This window comes from Thamnophis sirtalis, unplaced genomic scaffold (genome assembly GCF_051295495.1).
Source record: "Thamnophis sirtalis isolate CommonGarterSnake01/CBP01778 unplaced genomic scaffold, rThaSir2_p1.2 scaffold_4, whole genome shotgun sequence".
Taxonomy (NCBI): domain Eukaryota; kingdom Metazoa; phylum Chordata; class Lepidosauria; order Squamata; family Natricidae; genus Thamnophis; species Thamnophis sirtalis.
Genome location: NW_028261384.1, coordinates 79,782,272 through 79,803,530, shown reverse-complemented (window position 1 = coordinate 79,803,530; position 21,259 = coordinate 79,782,272). Strand labels below are relative to the sequence as shown.

The 21,259-nt window shown below is 40.0% G+C and overlaps 1 protein-coding gene across 3 annotated transcripts in view; it reads left to right on the top strand.

Annotated features, from left to right (window-relative positions):
* TNS3 (tensin 3) overlaps positions 1–21,259 on the top strand; it is a 149,826-nt gene that overhangs the window by 105,199 nt on the left and 23,368 nt on the right. The window lies entirely within an intron of this gene.

The window sequence follows — 21,259 nt, the reverse complement described above, 5'->3', positions numbered from 1 at the left end:
TTACAATTTTTTCTTTTCATGATGACAGTGGTGAGGCTCTGCCTCCCCTGACTGCATGTCCCTGGATGAGAGCAATTTCTACTTGACTGGGAATCAGAGCAATACGTATGTCAGAAGATTCCCAGCTGAAGAATTCAGGCCGTACAGCCTAAATCTATCTATGAAGCATCCATTACATGTGACTGGTGCTGTATCGCTACTTCTAGTATTGGTCGGGTACAAATTGTGTAGGGAATCATGAATTTGAAGCAGTATTTTGAAGTCCTGGAAAAGACCATGCTTCCTTCAGCTCAGCAACTTTTAGGGAAGGACTTTTACTTCCAGGATGACAATGCTCATTGTCATAGAGTCAAGTCCATCCAGCAGTGGATGAAGAAGCATGGTGTTCGACTCCTGGATTGGCCAGCTCAGAGCCTGGATTTGAACCCAATTGAGAACTTGTGGGCCAAGATTGGTTATGAAATAAGCAAGAAGCATCCAAAGACCAAGCAGGAGCTGATTGAATCCATTATTGCAGCCTGGCACCATATTGTCACCAGAGCACATGCAAAGGCTTATACAGTCTATACTGAAGCGATGTCACCTGCTGATAAGCAATAAGGGCTGGCCAATTTCATATTAGTAATCATGTTTGGTTACCTAAACAGTCCTTTTCAGGGCCACAAACAATAAAAATGTTAACAAAACACTAGCATCGGCCTTATTAATTGCAACATGTATGCCACTGGGTATGCATCAGTTAATCTGTTTTCATAGTCATTGTAAGCATGCATTGTAAACATGCAAGAAAATTCACAATCGTCATCCAAATAGCACCAAATTGCAAAAAGCTGGTGCTTTTCACTTAAAAACCACCAGTATTTATTTAAATATAACAATATTTGCACAGCAGTTAGCATAAGATGTGATAAAATCAATGGCCTATCCATTGCGAGCGGGCGCCTTTCCCTGTGTCTCCAAGGTTGCGCCCGTCCTGTGTGCGAGAAAGGCGCCCACTCGCCAACCCTGCCGCGCTGCTTCCTTCGCGCCCTGCGGAGTTTTCCCTGTGTCTGCCAGGTCGTGCCCGTCCCGTGTGCGAGAAACTCCGCAGGGCGCGAAGGAAGGCGCTGGGGAGGTGCTGCCCCCAAAGCCCAAGGGTGGGCGGGCGGACTGGCGAGCGGGCGCCTTTGTCTCCCAGGTTGCGCCCATCCTGTGTGCGAGAAAGGCGCCCGCTCGCCAGCCCGTGCCAGCCCGCTCACCCTTGGGCTCCGGGGGCAGCACCTTCCCAGCTCTGCCGCTGCCACGCTGGTTCCTTCACGCCCTGCGGAGTTTTCCCTGTGTCTGCCAGATCGCGCCCGTCCTGTGTGCGAGAAACTCCGCAGGGCGCGAAGGAAGGCGTTGCTCTTCTCCGCCCTCCGCGTGGTGTTGGGCCTTTTTTTCGCCGTCAGCGGAGGATCGCTGGAGACGCCCACTGGCAGATGGTGAGCGGGGCGCCTCCGAGGCAGGAGGGGAAACTAGTCTGGGCGCAGAAGTAGGGAAGGGAGGGAGCGCAGCGCTAATGGAGGATGCTCTTTCTCCATCGCGATCTCCTCTTTTTATCTGTGACCATGAGCCGTTTCTTGTATGCTGCAAGGAAAGGCAGAAGCCAAGAAGAGCCGGGCCTGTCTTCTCGCTACCCTCGCTCCGACCCGGTCACCGGGGATGGGGACAGCTCTCCGCTAAACTCGCTGCCAAACTGGACGGGGAAAGGAGAAAGCTGTTCCCACCAGCCGAAGTCAGAATCATGCTGTGACCAAAGTTTGGAGAAAAATGGTTTTGTGTGTGTGTGTGTGTGTGTGTGTTTGATTGAGTGAGGGATCCGGTAAGGGAACTGCGCCTATTTAGAAAAGGTAAATTATTGCAAACATGACCAGTCGAAGATAAGTATGGGGACAGGTTCGGTGGTAGAGAGAAAGTGATAAAAGAGTGGGAGAGAGGAAGAAAAAAGAGGGGAGAGAGACAGAAAGAGACAGAGAAGGAGAGAGAAAGTGACAGAAAAGTGGGAAAGAAGGAGAGAGAATGAAATAAAAAGAGAAAGAGGGTAAGAGAGAGAGAGAATGAGACAAAGAGGAGAGAGAAGGGAGAAGGAGAGAGAAAGTGATAGAAGAATGGAAAAGGAGGAGAAAGAGAAGAGAGACAAAGAGATATTTATTATATTTCACATTTTCTTTTTGTGTTTTGTCTTGCACTCCCTTCCTACAAATTGTAAGCCGCCCTGAGTCCCCTCAGAGAAAAGGGCGGCCTATAAATGTCAAATAAATGAAATGAAAATGAAATGAAAGAAAGAGGGTGAGAGAGAGAGACAAAGGAGAGAGAAGGGAGAAGGAGAGAGAAACTGACAGAAGAATGGAAAAGAAGGAGAGAGAAAGAGAAGAGAGACAAAGAGAAAGAGGATGAGAGACAGAAAGAGACAAAGAAGAGAGAGAAGGGAGAAAGAAAGAATAAGTGAAGGAAGAATGGAAAAGAAGGAGAAAGAGAAGAGAGACAAAGAGAAAGAGGATGATTATAAGTCAATGGTTGCGACCATTTTTCACACTTAGCGACCATTGCAGCATCCTCATGGTCACGTGATCACAATTTTGTTTGGCAACAGATTCGTATTTATGCTGGTTTCAGTGTCCTGGGGTGACCTTTTGACAAAATGTAAAATTTTTAATCAAGCCCCCCCCCCCCCCCCCCCCCCCCCCGGGTCAATGGTGTCCCTTTTTACCAATCTGAAAATCTAGTCACCTTAGGGATAATAGGATGTGAATTTACCTTGAAGAAAGTAAAAGGAAATTTCAGGCTCCTGATCACCCTAAAACGGTGCTTGCATCATTTGAATACAACATACAATTGCTAATACAGTATTGGCAAATCTCTTCTGTAGGCAGATACAAGGTTAGCATTCAAGACTTGTGAATTTCAAACATTGGCATTCAAATGCACATTATCAAAGAGTAAAGTTATCCAGGCTATATCAGCTTTAAAAGTCCAAGTGGATTTATATTTCTGTAGAAAGGGAGGATGCGATTGGTTTCCTTTTGTAGGTTCTTTCAACTTTCCTACCGTGGCAAAGCAGTTTTAATGTACCCGTCAGGCGTAATGTTCTGTTGATAAGGCGTCTCTGATGTGGGGTGTGGGACACGACTTTCTGACCTAAATTTAATAAAGTTAAATCAAGGAGTCAAGCTATCCACAGAAGCAATTGGCTCCTGCACTGCCACTTTGTGAGCGGAAGAAGTAGATTATTAGGAGACGCGAATAACACCGAGTTGGGGGCGGGGAGCCCAATTCAAATCAGCGCTTGTTGCTGTGGTCTGAATTGCGCAGGATAAGAGCCTGCCGACCCGCACCAACGAAGTTGTGCTTCCAGGCGAGAGGAACAATCGAAGATTTTATCTTCCCCTCTTTTGGCCTCGCCGTCTCGGCGTGGAGAATCTACTTGCCCGCGTGGGTAGATGCTTGTGTTTAGAGCAGAAGCCAGCATCTAGGCTGGTACAGGGACAGGACGCTTATTCTACTAAGGATAAGGAAGAGAGGATAGGGGCAGCGGCCCTCAAAAGGTTTTAGGGCGCGAAAGCGTTTTTTCTACCTTGAACGGACACAGCATTCGCAACAGCAACAGCAACTTCAGGAAAAGTCTCGGCCATGATGACGTCCATTGGTAAGAGTTCTTTCTTTTCATATAAACATATAAAACTTAAGCAGCTTTTGCTATTCTTGTGTGGCACATCAGAATAGAGAAACTGTATCTCTGTTAATTTAAATTGGGCGGAGATAATCAAGAAACCTATGTACTGTAAGCCATTTACTCTGGCATTGCGGGGGTGGGTGGATGGGAAGTTGGGAACGTACCATTCCCTTGTGGGAGTTGAGAGAGCGGTGGGAAGATAAATGCAGTAGGCTGTGCATGGTGGCACGCCAGTGCAGCAGGAGGAGAAGTTCCTCCTTAAGCGTCTCTGCCAAGGAAATGTACTTCATATGATGATTTTGGAAAGACTGGCATGTCCGTCCTTGGAAAAAAAGAGGCCTTGAAATAAATTAATTGTAAGATAGTTGATGAATACTTACATGTACAACAAACTCTAGAAATATATTTCTCAAATTTCAGTGATGCCTTTTTTCTCTTTTGGAATGTTGGTTGATATATTTTTTCCAGAGCAAGCATGATTATCTCTAGGGCAATTTTAAAAATATATGTTGAATTAATTGTTAAATAATTGATTTCTAGTTTGTACAGGGAGAAAAAAAATTACAAGGTCCTTAGCTATCTTGAAACAGAAAAATATTCAAATAAGAAATTGAGTTATAATGTAGCAGAATAACTATAAGCTGCAATTCCACATTGAACAGCGAATTCCTTTTAAAACTAGAGTTTTAAGATATAGCATGCTGTTAAATTTTTAAAAAGATGCTGAGTGATATGAGTTCAAGAAAATGCAGTAAACTACTAAATTTAATTTGGATTTTTTCCTGAATGATCCATATTAGCCTGTTTTCCACTTTCCAAATAACCTTTAGAAACAAAACATTTTGATAATATTTAGATTCACATTTCAGAAATCAAGCCATTATTTTGCAGTGGAAAATGATAAGTCCTATATATGTATCAATTAATGGTAAAATAAATTCATGTTTAATTAACATATTACTTTTGGAATTGCTAAATTTGTTTAATTTTGATTAAATTTTGTCCAGCTTTACATGATGTTTTATACCAGCCAAGTAATAAGAAAAATCCATTTTGACTCAAACTCAGACAGATATATCTCCCACCCTATTACTGTTCTGCATTTTTCTGACTCAAACATATTATATACATATATTTTTATCCTTGTGGAAAAGATGTCTACCTTTCATTTGTAAACCAAAGCACAAGATTATTATATAGTAAGATGAGGACCAAAGCAGCACAGGATCAGATCATGCTGGATAATAAGTTTATTATTAAAAATATAGTGTGATTTGATAAATCTCTGGATTTGCATATGACTATAATTTATTGTTTAAAAAAATCAATATCATAATACTGCCTGACCACATAAATAGATTATTTTATGATATTTTAAAAGAGCCTTTGACAGTTATGCCAAAATAGATTTTCAATTCAATGGATGACCCTCATTTTATATTCTATCTAGGGATTCAGACTCTCAGTGCCTTCTTTTGAAATTAGAAAATATAGCAGATATTTTCTTATATTCTTGATATTCAAAATTATCTTGAACGTTCAAGAGCACCATATCTCATGATTCTTAGCTGTTTTCAGATACTTCAGCATGTCAGAAATCTTTAAAGCTTTAAAAAGATTAAAATAATCTTTTTTATCTTCTGATTTTTAATTGTTTAATGAGACAAGCAACAATCCTTATTGAGAGAAAGAATTGCTGCTTGTCTCATTTTAAACTCTGCTTGAGTTCAAAAGTTCTCATGTCTTTTGTTCAAAAATTTCAGTTCTCATGAATAAAAACCTGAAATGTAAATGGTCCTGCTGATGTCCCATTATGCTCAAGTGTGCTGGAACTGCATTCCACCAGCACTGGGGCCTCTCTGAAACTAGCAGTGAAACAGTTTTCATACATGCTGAGACTTGCATATATGATTGTTTATGCTTATTTTCTATAGAGTTTTCATAAAAGCAAAAAGAAGAAAAAAATAAAGGAAATGAATATTTCATTTAAGTCCACTCAGATGAAATCTAATGTTATTTATGCTTTAATAATGAACTTGATTTGAACATTTACCAGTTAAGCTGTATTAAACACCTTTGCAATAAAACTTTCTCCAAATATTTATGGTACTTTTGCTGTAGACAAGTGCATTATATTAGTTATTACAGGATGGCATCTGCTTTGAAATATCAGCTATTCAGCAGTTCATTTATACAAATGGGAGTATTTGGATTTGGATGTAGCTACTCCCAAGAAATGTTTCTTTACATAGTTGCCTCAGCATTAAGAAATGACACTGAATAGATGAATTCCAATCACAGATCTACCCTAAAGGAAGAAAATTGATTAAACTATATATTTTAGTTAGTATATTTATTAAAATGATTATAATTTATTAATGTTTATAATAATTTTAAAATAAGATTTTATTGTTGTGAAAAAGCCTGGGAATGGACATTGTATCTGGGAAATTGTTGGATATGCTAATATGATAAGAGGTTTTTTCTGAAAATTAAAATAAAACAAAGGTGAGTAGGTTCATCAGAAGAAAATGAATTGATACAATTTAGTCTTGTAACTTTATTATAAATCTTTTCATCAATTGCTATTGTGGTGCATCAAAATTTCCATGGCACCTGCCTTTGTACTGGTGGTTCACCTGATTTTTATTTCATTTGAAATGGAATTGGCAGCCATTTTATGATGGGAATATACCCCATCCAACCACAGAATTTCAAATGTACCTGCCCGTCTCCACAAGCTGTCTGACATCCTACTTGAAACTTTATGTTGGGGATGTCTAATTTAGATACTAGTTATACCTTCAAGACACTTCCATTATCTATTAAACATCAGTACCATTCCCATCTGTTCTTACTAAAATTGTTAACATAATGGTCCAACATGATGTCCAGTTTGTTGCTAGAGTATAGGCGTAATACACCTGGATATGAATAAATATTATACATTCTTTTGTTTTGTTCCTGACTTCAGATGAGCAGAGAAGCAAACCAGGAAGTTGCTGTTATACATGGACTGGACTGCTTAAGTCTATATGGTCACCAAATTAGTTTCTTCTATATATTTTTTCCTGACAACAGATGAATTAATATTTGAAGGTTGTTTGGAACCTTTAATCTTTGTTATGTCATGGTTGTAATGGAAAGTTCCTAATTTCTATTTATTCATACTAAGAGAAACAAAACAACTGGAGTTTAATTTGTTTCCATCCTGGCTTTTATTTACAGTATATTTCATTTCCTGTCACTGACATACCTAAAAATGGTTTTCAACAAGATGCTATCCAGTTCATTGTTATATTCATTTTTAAATTATTTATATAGATCATTTTTTATTGTTATGAACAGCTTCTTTTTAATTGAATTCTCATAAACTCACTTTCACTCCTTTTCTTTAATCTGACTGATGGTGCTGATGCTAAAAGCAAGTTGTTAATCAGTCCTTTTCTTCCTCATGATCGAATGTAATTTTTGGGGAGGGTGGGGGGTGGGGAGAGAATCAGATACTGGACCAGTACATGCACTCAGCTTACAGCCGGTCATGATTTGATCTAGAGTTTGACATGAGACTTTGCATTCACACTGAGGGGAGAATACTATACTTCATTTACACACAGTCTTGCACGATTCCACGTGAGATGCAAATCTTATTCAGGATTGTCCATTCCTGATGTGGTAGTTCAGAACCTGGCATCTTTTTTGTGGGGTCATCCTATGTTTAGTAATTCAGCAACCCATTTGGCTTTCCATTGGGAATCAGTGTTAAAGTTGGTGGGCGAACTTTCCTGGATTTGAGTCCAATAACTGATAATGAAGAAGTTTGGCTGCACTGCTAGGGGTGAGTTGTTCTCTCTCACTAGTGTATCTTGCATTTATAAAGCTGGCAGTGCTAGCTGAGTCAGAATAGGAAGCCAACTAGTTGGATAATACATCTGTTTATAATCCTCATGGTGTCATTGAATCTAACATCTAATTTACTAGTAAGCCATACAGGGCACATTATTCTGCTGTGGAATAGACCAACTTTAGTGCTAATAATTTAAGAGTGGCAGCTGAAGCTCCCCATTTAGTTTTACATAGTTTCTGGAGTATGTTGTTCCTAGTATTGATTTTTGCTGCTGTAATCTAGTGTTGCAGAGAGTCTTGTCCAATGTTACTCCAAGATACTTTGGAGATTATAGGGGAGTAAGCTGTTGTTTCAGTAGACTTTGGGGCTTTATATGCCAGTTTGTGGAATCACATAGTTACTAAAAGTTGTCTGAAGGTTGAATCATTGCAACTGGACTATTTGTTGTTGTTGTTAATTTGGGAGATGTTTCAGTGCCCAGCCAGATAGTTTCATCAATCAGAGCAAGCCAGTTAGACAGAGAGTTGTTGGAATGTACCAACACATGCCACTCCAACATCTCTTCAAAGTGCTTTGCAATGTGTCAATGAAGACTCATAATCATCCAGGTGGAGTTGTCTGAAATTTTCTAAAGGTTAAATAATTGCAACTGGATTATTTTTTGTAGTTGTTAGCTTGAGAGACATTTCATATAGTTACTTTTTTGTCTTCAGTCAGTGAAGAATTTTTCCAAGATTTTAAGATTTTTGGAAAGATGATTGTCAGCCACCTCCATGCGTTTTCTTGTACTGCAATCATCAAATTAGTGTCCCTGGTGTATCTGTTATTTATAGATTGAATAGTGTAGGTGCCATTACAGACCCGTGTGAAATGCTGTTGTTTAATCATCTTATCTTATTTATGTTGTCCCCCATTATTATCTGAAAGAATCCATCACTCTATCAACATTCAGCTTATGTATCCAAATAAAAGTTCAGGATCATGTTTTTGCCAAAGTTTCACTCTTGACACACTCAACCTGTTATTAATTAATCGATAGAGATGTTTGCACAAATAATATAGCAATCCCTCCAAACTGTGCTGCATGCCATAGATCTATGAACATGGCTGTAGTTTTGAGGCTTCCTTAGAATCTTGCTACATTATAGCCTGTTATGTTTAGCACCTGGGCTTCACAGCTCTGGTCTTGTCAGAAGCAGCCTTGTTCCTTGGGCAGATAGATATTCATCTATTATGGTACCTATCCTGTTTATAATTAATTTTTCCAGAAGTTTATAGCAGGAACTCAAAAGGGCGAATGGGCAGTAGCTTTCAACTCTGGCTTGTGGTTTTAGAAGTGATATTTTAGCTTTTTTTGAATTCTGGTGGGAGGCAGCCTTTGGAAACTATGTCTGAGAGGAATTTATTTTGGCTTTCCTTTTGTAATATAAATAATGATACGGTATAATATATCATGTGTTGTTTTTCATCTGTATTTACCTACTTTTAAGAACTTCTAAGGCCAGATTATTTTTACTATGTCCTGATACATAGAATTCAAGGAGGGTGTACTTTCTTTTCACATAACTCTAAATGGGTAGGAGAGAAGGAATTTAGTAACTCTCAACACCTGGAGGAGTGCTTATATTTCCTTATACCTCTAATTTCAGTTGGGAGAGAGCTGGAGGTCTCGTAGTATGTATGTGTGTATTTTACATTGCCTCTCATCATCACCCAAAAGTGATTCTAGGTGTGCACAACGAACTGATAAAGCTGCATACAAAAACAACAAATATAAAAAATATAAAATATATATATAGAATTGGTAAATATTATAGATTTAATCTATAATTTATCTCTGAAGAAGCTGAACAGTTTAGGGCCGGGATGGCGACCCTGTGGCACGCAGAGCCTTTTGTCAGGGCATGCAAGGCGTTGCCCTGTCAGCTGGCTAGGCTGTATGCGCGTGCTGGCCAGCTGAGTTCAGCCTTTTTTAAAGCCATTTTTCATCCTTCCCAGGCACCAGAGGCTTTATAGGAGCCTGGGGAGGGCAAAAACAGCCTCCCCTGCGCACGCCGGAGGCTCTCTGGAGGCTTCAGGAGCTTCCTTGAAGCCTCCGGAGTGCAAAAAACTGGCCCTACAGGCAAACCAGAAATTCAGGAGTGAATTCAGGAAAACTCCGGAAGGCTTCTGGAGGCTCCGAAGGCTTAAACTGGCTCTACAAGCAAACAGGAAGTCCATTCCCACTTCCAGTTGGCCTGTAGGGCTGTCTTTTTTGTGTTCTGGGGTCTTCAGGGAAGCTCCTGAAGCCTCTGGAAGGCCTCCTGGGGGGCGGGGAGGCTGTTTTTGCCCTCCCCAGGCTCCTCTAAAGTCTCTGGAGCCTGGGGTGGGCAAAAAAGCATGCAAAAAATGGGGGGAGCACCTGTCATGTGTGCTGGGGGGGTTGCGCATTGCATTATGGATGTAGCACGCCCGCACACTCCCCCCTGCACTCCCCCCTCGCTTATGGCACACGAGCCAAAAAAGGTTCACCATCGCTGGTTTAGGGAAACGTGTTGAGTTGGCTGGTATTTGCTATCATTTTCACTAGATTTGAGGTCTGTTCCTCCAGAATGCCAAGGGATTTCCCCTCCAGAGAAATTGCTTCTTATATTGTGTCCATATGGCTGCCAGTTTTCAAGCTTCATTCAGAGCAACTTGACTTGAAGGAAATAACAGTTCAGTTTTCCAGAGTGGTTTTGCAGGATGGTCCATTGATGGTATAATCACGTCCAATTGGCCTTGAGACTGGATTGAAGCTGAAGCCATGCCTCTTAGCTCTTCTTTTCAGCTCCAGTTTCAATTCAGTCCGGCCTGTGATGAGACTAAAAAAATTGGACTTCTGATTTAATCTTCCCCATCCTGGACCCTCCTTGACCCATCTCTGCTTCCTGAAGTTTGAAGTCCTTCCTCCACCTCGTGTAAGTCCCCGGCGGTGGCTGCGGCTTTTCCATCTGCCTGGGGGTTGGAAATAAAGGGCTCAGAGGCTTGGGCGGCGTTCCGGCGGCCATTGTTAAGCCGGAAACCACATGGAGCTTTTAAACTGCAATTCCAATCCAGCAACCTTGGAGGCTTGTGAATTGCAGAGCAGCGGCTTTGGGGGCTAATGGGCCATGGGTTTCTAGCCCGTCATGCCTGCAGATGCAGTGGAAGCTGAGAGAGAGAGACCAGGGAAGCGCGGAGAAGAGTGTGAAGCTTCTCTGAGCCCCGTGGAGCCATGGAAGCAGCTGGGAGAGCTGTGCAGCCATTTTTAGCCTCCCAGGCTTAGCAGAAGCCCCAAGGCGCGCCCATCGTGGCATTTCACATCAGGGTGTGCTGCAGAAGGGAGCGAAGACATCTTCCTGATTGCTGGCTGTGATGGAGGTGCGGGGCGATTGTCGGAAGCACGAGGAGGGCAGTGAGTAACTTCTCCCAAACATTGCAGATGCCCTCTGTGGACCCACTTGTGGTGGCCTTGGTTTCTCCCTCCTCCCTGGTACCCAAGGATGTGGCAGACAACTTGAAGGCTGAAGTTAGGAAGGCAGAGATGTTCCTCAGGAGGACCTTCCAGTTGGCGTCTTGGGCCATAAAGGCAGCGGCTTCTGCTTCATTTTTCAACCACACAGCTATCCTATGGATGGAACAGATCCAGGTGCATATCCCACCGAAGGGCGTTCGTCACCATCCGGATCTGAAGAAGTTAGTAGCAGTTGCTCAATTCTCAGTTGACGCAACCCTAAACACTATGAAGTTTGCCTCCAGGGCCATGGCGTCGTCCGTCACGTCTCATCATCTCCTATGGCTCCTAGCTGGCAAGCGGACAACAAGGCGTAGTGGTAGCTGCCCTTGATCCAATCCTGGTTGAGGACAAGAACAAGAACAAGGTCCTGCCTACCCTTTTACTGCAGGTCTGTATATTGACCACAGGAACAGGAGATGCACCAGAGCCGGGGCAAATAGGTCACCCCCGACTCCACCCATTGGTGGTTGCCTGGCTCTGTTCCCAGATGCCTGGGCAGAGATTTCCACTGATGCATGGGTACTTAGTACAGTGATGCACGGCCTTCATCTGGAATTTATCTCCCTCCCTCTGAATACCTTTCGCACATTCCCCCTGCCAAGTGCATTGAGAAGCACTGGCAGATGTGGCAGGCCATCCAACACCTGCTGGATATTGCAGCGGTAGAGCCAGTCCCTGGGGATCAGGCAGGAAGGGGGTTCTATTGTAACCTCTTCCTAGTGCCTAAGTCTTCAGGGGAATGGAGAGCTATTTTGGATTTAAAGCTTCTGAACCAATTCCTGGTCTACAGGCCTCCCTCAAGTCCATCTTGGCAGGGATTTGGGATGGGGACTACATGGCCTCCATTGATCTCACGGAGGCCTACCTGCATATCCCCATTTTCACTTAGCATAGGCATTTCCTTCATTTCTCATACCTGGGGGTACACTATCAATACAGGGCCTTGCCATTTGGGTTAGCCCCAGGACTTTCACCAAGGTGCTTGCGATAGTGGCCGCCCACCTGAGGGAGGTGCCCATGAGGCTGAATTGCTACCTGGATGACATCCTCGTCCAGGGGCCATCACCCTTCCAGACAAGAGCGGATCTCCAACAGGTCATCAATACGCTTTTGGGGTTTGGGGTTCTCTGTTAACTTCGAAAAGAATACCCTTATCCCAGCCACTAGGATTCTTCATCTAGGAGCTGTGATTCCCATTTGGGTAGAGATTTTCTTTCCCCGGATCACAGATCCAGTTTGTTGAAGTTAGTTAAGCAGATTCAGAAGGATTGTTGAGTTCCCATAGCTCTCCTCTCCAGCTTGCTGGGGAAGTTCATCTCCTGTATCGAGGTGGTGCCATGGGTGAGGTTACACGCCAGGACACTTCAATGGAGACTCCTCCCGTACCAGAGGTCCGATTCTAGTAACTTGACACTCAAGGTACCAGTTATGGTACAGGTACTATTGTTTCTCAAATGGTGGATGTCCTCAGCCCTTCTCAGGGGTTGCGAATTCAGGGACCAGGAGCACCTCTCCCTGACAATGGACGCCAGTCTGTTCTGCTGGGGCAGGGGGCAACCCTGGACTCCCAGCTAGCACAGGGCAAATGGTCATGGACCGACATGCAGCACAATATAAACTGGCTAGAACTCTGGGTGATCCACCTCGCCCTACAATGGTTTCAGTCCACGGTCGAGGGCCACCACATCCTGGTCTTAACCGACAATGTGGCAGCAAAGACACACATAAATCGACAGGCACACGGTCCAGGGCACTGCATGTCGAGGCAAAATCCCTGGGTCTCTGAGCAGAGAAACACCTACGCTCCATCCGTGCGGAGCACATCTCCAGCATCAACAACCACCAAGCAGACTGGCTGAGTCGGGAGACAGTAGACAACGGAGAGTGGAGCCTTTCCAGAGATCTGTTCCAGAGGATCTGCCAGAGGTTTGGAAGACCGGTGATAGGTACTTAGTACAGTGATGCACGGCCTTCATCTGGAATTTTGCCCCTCTGTCCAACATGCAGGTTCTGCGGTTCTTCTCTCAGTTCCCAACTGGGGAATGGAGGGGGTCGCCGCCCTTCGCATAAGTTGGCCAGTCGGGCTGCTGTACATTTTTCCTCCCCTCCCTCCTTCCCAGGGTCATCCAGAAAGTGGTCAGAGAGCAGGTAGAGGTCATCCTAGTGGGTCCCCATTGGCCCAGGAGGGCCTGCTCGCAGATCTCATGAGCCTGTTGGTAGAGAGACTATGGAAGATCCCCTGGGAGGAAGTGGTGTTGCATCAGGGGAAGCTGCATCACCCAGATCCACAGTGGCTTCAACTAGCTGTGTGGAGATTGAGCAGGAACACCTGAGCGGTGTCCACATGTCCCAGAGGGTAATCAGCACCATTGAGGCCTCCCACAGATAGTCAACCAATAGGATATATGACTTCACCTGGGCGACCTTCGTAACTTGGTGTCGGTCTGCTCGCATTGAACCATCCAAGGCCTCGGTCCTCAGGTCCTGGACTTCATCCAAGATGGCTTGGATAAGGGCTTGTCCCTTGTCACGGCCAAGAGGCAGTTGGCAGCACTAGCCAACTGTCATTTCTTTTGCCAGTTGATTTTTTTTTTAATTAAACACAAATAATACAAACAGTACATATACAACTGAATAGAAAAAAAGAAAGACAAAAGAAAAAAGGAAAACCCCCCACATATTACAGTGCACCCCCCACCTCCTGGAGATTTTTCTCCACCCTTATATTTCTTAGATATACAATATATTCCAATTGTGCCCTTATACCCTCCAAAACAACATATATTCTTGAGTAGGTTTATTCCCTTTGCCTTCCACCAACACCTATTTTATAAAATCCCCCCATATTTCATTATAGTTATTTACTTTAATCATCCCTTTTTAAAGTTTAATTTCTGTTGTTTATTTGCCATTTGTTGCCATACTCCAAATTTCATTATACTACTCGTTTCTTTGAATATCCCAACTTTGTCCCCAATATTTAGCCATCACTAATCTAGCTGCCATGATCAAATTTACAATCAATTCCTTTTTTGTTTCATTTGAATCCCGTTTTTCCATCAGGAACAATAATGCAATCCTTGGTGACATATCTAGATTTATATTCAACAGTGCTCTAATTTCTCTAAACATCATGTCCCATATTTTTTGTGCACTATCACAATATATGTTTATATGTTCCAACCTCTTTCTTGCACCTCCAACAAATATTTGTATATTTACCATCTATTTGATTTAATTTACCTGGTATTAGGTACCACCTCCATATCACTTTATATCCATTTTCCTTAACTCTAACTGGCATATTCTTATATACTCTTCTTTTCCAAATATTTTTCCAATCATTATCATTTATTTCTCCCAAATCTGATTCCCAAATTAATTTTAAATCTTTTGTTTGCTCTTCTAATTCAGTTAATATTTTATATATTTTCCATTTCTTCCTTTCCCTACATATTCTGTGTTCATCTCACATTCTTTTATAATCATTTCAAATTTTGTTAACTGTCTTTCTCCTTGAATCTTTCTTCCACTTTTATCCATTTCTCTAATTGTATTAAATGCAACCTATTTAATTTAATATCTGTTAAAGCATTTTTTAGTTATGTTATATTCTTCATCTTGTTTTTCCAGTCTTCCCATTTATATATCTGATTTTCTTTTAGTTTACTAATTCATTCTTTCAATTCAATTTTAGGAAATTTCTCTATTTCCACCACTGGTGTTAAAGGAGAGATTCCTGGCATTAGCTGGTATAATCATTTATTCCATAATTCCATCTTTTTTTAAAAAAACCTTGTATCCTCCTAACAATTTTTTAAATATCCTTTTTAAACTAATATATTTTTATAGGATCACCTATTTCCTTTAGCTGTTTCAACTCTATATCCCTCCATATTAAATCTCTAATTAGTTCTATAATATCTGAGAGCACACTTAATTGATTAGCTACCCAATAATTTCTAATATTTGGAATACCTAGCCATTTGATGTTTAACCACTTTTATTATGGATAATTTTCTACCAATCTGTTTCTATGGTTGATATAAAGATTTAAAATTTGAATTTCAGATGTCTTTATTTGAAAATAAAACATCTTGAAGTGATATGCCAAATGTCTTTTTAAAAAAATAGTAGTCTTCCATTGCAAAATATTATTACTTAAGAAATGACAAATTATCTTCTACACATGCATGTTATGTGGGCACAATTTAATGACATTCAACATGTATGAATTTGTTCCTTGTGGAGTACGATAAAAAATTGTAAAAAAATAAAACAAGAATTGTTGGCTTTGTAGAACAGCGCTTGCTCACTCACTCTTCAACTGATAGAATGCTCATGTTATATTTCTTTTGCTAAAAAACCCAGATATGATTGCTAAAATATCAATCCTTAGCTTCTCCACTCTATTAGGATTTAAGCATATATCCTGTTTCATTGTTGTATTCCATTGACATGCTTCCTTTTGTAGTAAAAATAGAGCATTTGATATTATCAAAGCTATGTTAAGAATCTGAAGACTCTTGAGTCATACTATTGTTAGGTTAATTTATTGCTTCAAGCAATATCTTTTAAGGTGTTCTTTTAACTGAAAAATATACTGAAATTTATGTGCCCTCATTTAGTTTGGCAAATTTATTATAAAATAGCTAAAAACAGGGACCTTGTGTGGGAAGAAATGTCCATATGGGTTCAGTTCCAAGTGGAAAGAAAGACACTAAAAACATGGAGTGTGTTTGGAAAGATTGTTTAATGGTGGATAGGACCACATGGGTTTTTTAGGGTCTTAGGTAAATGAGCACATGGGAGAGAAAGATTTATACCTTCTTCTTGGGCTTTGAATTTCAACTACCTGTTCCTGTGTATGTATTCTGATTGTATTCTGGCATGTATTCTGATTGGAAAGTCCCAGGGGGCTATGCAGGAACACCTATGTAGGCTGTCTCAGGCTTGGTTGAACCTTGGTGGGTGATGCAATCTTCCCAGGTGCCATGTGCTGAGATGGGTAGAGGGTTAATCCTATTAAATCCTGAGGGTGCAGGTCTTTTGTTTTGTGAATAAGCTGGCCCAGCCTTTTGTCTTGTAGATAGGTTAGCAACAAAATATCTGCTGGGGGGCAGGTAGTTGAGTTTGAGTTTATGTCTTTAGAAACATGTTTCTCCTTTAGGGATAATACAATATTCTGCCTTATTAATATTTCCTAGAATATTTCATTCTTCTAGGACAGTGATGGCTAACTTTTTCCAGACCAAGTGCCCAAAGCATAGGCATGCATGAATGCACATGTGTGTGTGTGAACCCCCAAAATGCAATGTGCTCCCCTGTGCATGCACGCGCACCCCCACTCATGCATGTATGCTCCCTGCACAAGGAGGCACACTCTCGCCCCTACACATAGCCTGCCCCACATGCCGCCCCCCCCGTGCATGTATGGCAGAGATCTGTATGTAAGGTGGGAGGTGTGCCTGCATGCTTGGCGGAGCTGAACTGGGACGATGGCTCGTGTGCCCACAGAGAAACCTGTGGCACGCATGCCATAGGTTGGCCATCACGGTTCTAGGAGATGGGTGGATGCTAATTTTCTACACTTGTAAATCAGAACAGAGTGACATTTCAATATGAAGATAAAAGGGAATAAACTTGTTGCATCAAGATTATTGTTTTTGAATCTGTCATATTTGTTAAAAGTTTTGAGAACATGAGTGAAAATGTTAAGCTTTTAAAAGGTAATCAAATGTAAGAACATTGATGTTGGTTATTTTTATATCTGTTATAAAAACCTGTGGTATAGTGGTTCTCTTTAAATAGTCCTCCAATAACAAGAAGCAGCAAGCCTTGAGTTGTCCTAAGGCTTCAATTTCCAATGTATATGGATATATCTAGACTAGTGAAAAGAAGGACTAGGGAATATATAGTTCCAATATTTGAGGGCTGCCGTAAAGATGAGGGAAGCAAAGTATTTTCCAAAGCATCAGAAGGCAAGACAAGAAACAATGGATGAAAACTAATCAAAGAGAGAAACAACCTAGAAGTAAGGAGAAATTTCCTAAAGAGAACAATAATCCGGTGGATTAGTTTGCCTTCAGAAGTTGTGGGTGCCACATCACTGGAGGCTTTCAAAAAGAGACTGGGCAGTCATTTGTCTGAAATGGTATAAACTCTCTTGCCCAGCCAGGGGGTTGAACTAGAATACCTTCAATGTCCCTTCTAACACAGTTATACAAGATCTATGTACGATTATGCCTCTATATTCATGGGGAAAAAGAATGAAATATTTCCATTTCAGTAAGAACTAATGTTCTGCATTAGTGCTATTTGGAAACACTCTTTTAGGAAAAATAGGCATTTAGAAAACATTATAGTAAAATATATGTGATGTTGCTAGGTTATTTCAGTTTTCTGGTCAGCTAAAGATATGACTGCAATTCTCCAGATGTCATGAAATTCAATATTTCATTGGACAATGTAGGTGACTAACTTACCACATGCGGTTTACTAGGCAGCTAGGAATAGACATTTTTAGCATTTATGGTATGTGTTTGTGGTGCTTAATATAGCAGAAAACTATGGGTAAGTTTGTTAAAAATGTGCAACGATTTGTCTTGGTTCACTTGAGATGTTTTAACCAAGTTAACTGTAGACATAATGGCTGATATGCACAGCATATTTAGCTTGGCTACTTTTTTCTAACAATAATATTGAGGTTTTCTAATAGCAATAGCAGTAGACTTATATACCGCTTCATAGGCCTTTCAGGCCTCTCTAAGCGGTTTACAGAGAGTCAGCATATTGCCCCCAACAATCTGGGTCCTCATTTTACCCACCTCGGAAGGATGGAAGGCTGAGTCAACCCTGAGCCGGTGAGATTTGAACCGCTGACCTGCTGATCTAGCAGTAGCCTGCAGTGCTGCATTTAACCACTGCGCCACCTTGGCTCTATATGTTTTTAATACATATAGTAAAAAATACAAACACAAACTGAAAGATTAAAGAAAAGTAAGAAGTTTAAAAAGTGCAAGGCAAAGAATAAAGAAAAAAACAAAGACAATGATACAGAAGTGGGTTCCAACCTTAGTCATATTGAGCACAAGTTAATATAATAACTCTTCACCTCCTTTTAAAATTACAAACAGAAACCTCTTCTTCCCATAACTCATCTCTTTGCAATTCAGAAATTTTCACTTTTTAGTCCTGTTTCAACAAAATATTCATTACAGTCCACAAAAAATATCAATTATATAATTCATCCCTGATCAGCCAAATTTATTCTCATTCATTGTTTTTACTTCACAGTCTTGACCTTTCATTCCAGTGATATCACAGAACTTGATCTTTAATCAACCTTCAACATTTCAAAAGATTTTTCAGATATTTTTCCAGTTACTTTTGTAAATTCCATAGGGACACCATCAAGGATTTCTTGTCCAAGTTCTTTTCTTTTTTTAAATATTTTTTATTTTATTTTTTATTTTCAAAACAAACAAAAAACATCCTTCTTTACATACTATAGAAAGTGTATCAGTTGGTTACAAAAAGGCTTTCGTGCATCTCTTCCACAGTCAACAAACATAATTCATATTAACTCAAGTATTTTAACTCAGATATTTATACATGTTACCATCATCATACTTCCATTTTCATTTGACTATAATTGTTTAAACGTCCTTCATCATAAAATATACCAAGATTTAATGCATAACCACATACTGGCATTTCATTTACTATTTCTAAAATCCTCCAATAACACTGAATCTTTATGTCCTAATGTAGCTAAACATCCATAATATTTAGTAACAAAATTTTCTAATCCTTTCCAAATCACTGTTTACAATTTACATCCAGTTTCTTATGTTGTACCCATACCTATATATACATTGTTATCATTATCCTTCCTTTATTTAACTATATCCTGTATCATAACATTTTCCCCCTAATAATCAAGACTTAACTGTATCTCTTAGTTCTTTTTTATTAACCTTCATATATATAATCCAAAAGGATTTCTAATCTTTCATGGGTACCATTCAATATTCATATCCAATTATTACTTATCATAACATTACACATTGTATACATTATTATCATTATTTATTTATTTAACTATATCTATTGTCACTAAATTTCATTAAGTTTAACTAGTTTTAAATTATACTCTTCCATCTATCAACCTGTATCTTTCCAGTAGCAAAACAGTCTCATATCTTCTGCCTTTTGTGGTGTCAGTCCTCTAATCATCTCCTTAATCAACTTTGTATGGACTCCTCTTAGCAACTCCTTGCTTATAAAATCTCTTATGTAATTTTGATGCCTTTCTTCTGTTTCCTTAATCAGCTTATCTTTGATTGTCGGTAGTGTTAACAATGATATTGCTAATAAAATTTCTCTCTTTAAATCCATAAATTCTTTTGTTTTTTCTTCTTCTGTATCTTGCCATCTGGGGTAGATTTCCCCTCCATTTAATTCCTCTTTCAGTATTCCACTCTTTCCATTTTTAGAGACAAACCAATCACCATAAATATCAACAAATTTAATTTCTTTATATTTATTTTCCTCTTTAATTTTTAGGATTTTAACTACCATTTTTTCCACTTGATAAACATCCTCAACTTTTTTTTATCATATTTTACTGTTAGATGCTCTAAGTCTTCCAGCTTCTTCTCTGTCCTCTCATATGTGTTTGATAATTTCTGTATTTTTGAGAATATCTTTTGCAGACTTAAAGTTTCTTTCTGCTGTTGAAATTGTGCCATTATCGCCACATAACAAACACTGCTGCTCTAGCTTGGAAGGTTTTAACAAAATTAAGCATAGATTCACAATAACGTTTTATTTTCACTTTTCTCTGGTTAATAGCAGCAATAGCAGTAGACTTATATACCGCTTCATAGGCCTTTCAGGCCTCTCTAAGCGGTTTACAGAGAGTCAGCATATTGCCCCCAACAATCTGGGTCCTCATTTTACCCACCTCGGAAGGATGGAAGGCTGAGTCAACCCTGAGCCGGTGAGATTTGAACCGCTGACCTGCTGATCTAGCAGTAGCCTGCAGTGCTGCTTTTAACCACTGCGCCACCTTCAAAGGGATATCACTATGCTTTTTTTCTTATCACTCTCTATAAACAAGCAGCGAGACCTTGGAGTGCCAAGCCAGGATTATCAGTGAGAAAAGTAAGAGTGTTTCATTTCCAATACACAAACCTCCAGCCTCTGAGTAGCAGTGTTATAGTTGCAATTTTCTTTGTTTCTTTTTGTATCTTTTTTGTATTACAAGTTAAAAAAAGTTTGATTCTTGAATGAGTTAGAAGAACACCCACAGTAATGAAAGAGGAGAATTTTAGTCCATAGGTTACAAAGAATAACAAAAGAAAAAAATAGAAGACTTAATCCATTCGTTTTAAAAGGCTTGCATAAATTCCATCCATGAAGATAGCATTTAAAAAGTAAGATAACCCTCTGCCCAAAACCATTCCAAACTTAATTCCGCCACTTATTTCTTCTGTTCTCCAATTGAACTTAATTTTATAGTTTTTTATAAGTTTTTAAAATGGTAAAAATTCCTCACCAGCTGGAAACACTTTCTCTTTCTGTATCCTTCCGTTTTGGAGCCACCCCGACTTCATCAGCCTAATGGCTGGATTTTTTGTCACCGGCTTGAAGAACTTTTCTTGGATCGATCAGGGACTTTGTGCATTCTTCCTGTTCACTGTCTCTGCGGGATGGTTTAGGTCCGTTTGGATCACCCAACAGCAAAAGTATCGATGACAATCTCAGAGCATTGAGATTGCACATTGTTTCGGCGGGACATTGGCTCCTCCTCACCTTCCAAGTTTTCTTGATTTGGCTTTTGCCATATCGTTTTTAGTGGATAAAAACTGATAATATTTTTAAAAATAATTTTAAAAAATATTTGTTTTTAAATTTAAATTGGATTTTTAAAAAAATTCAATCAGATTTTTTTGACTTTATCAAATTTATTTTAATAAAATGCTTTTGGAGTAAAAAAATCTATCTAAAGATAATTTTCTATTTAAGATACATTAATAATTTAGTTTATTCAGCATGAAATGGAACTTATTTAGGTAGCAGGAGGCTATATGTTGTTCAATATTAGGACTGTCTTTGTGTCAACAAGCAGGTCAGAAGAGGAGCCGTTGCGGGACAGAGATGACAGTTACTCTTTAAAAAATATGATTTAAATTGAGTT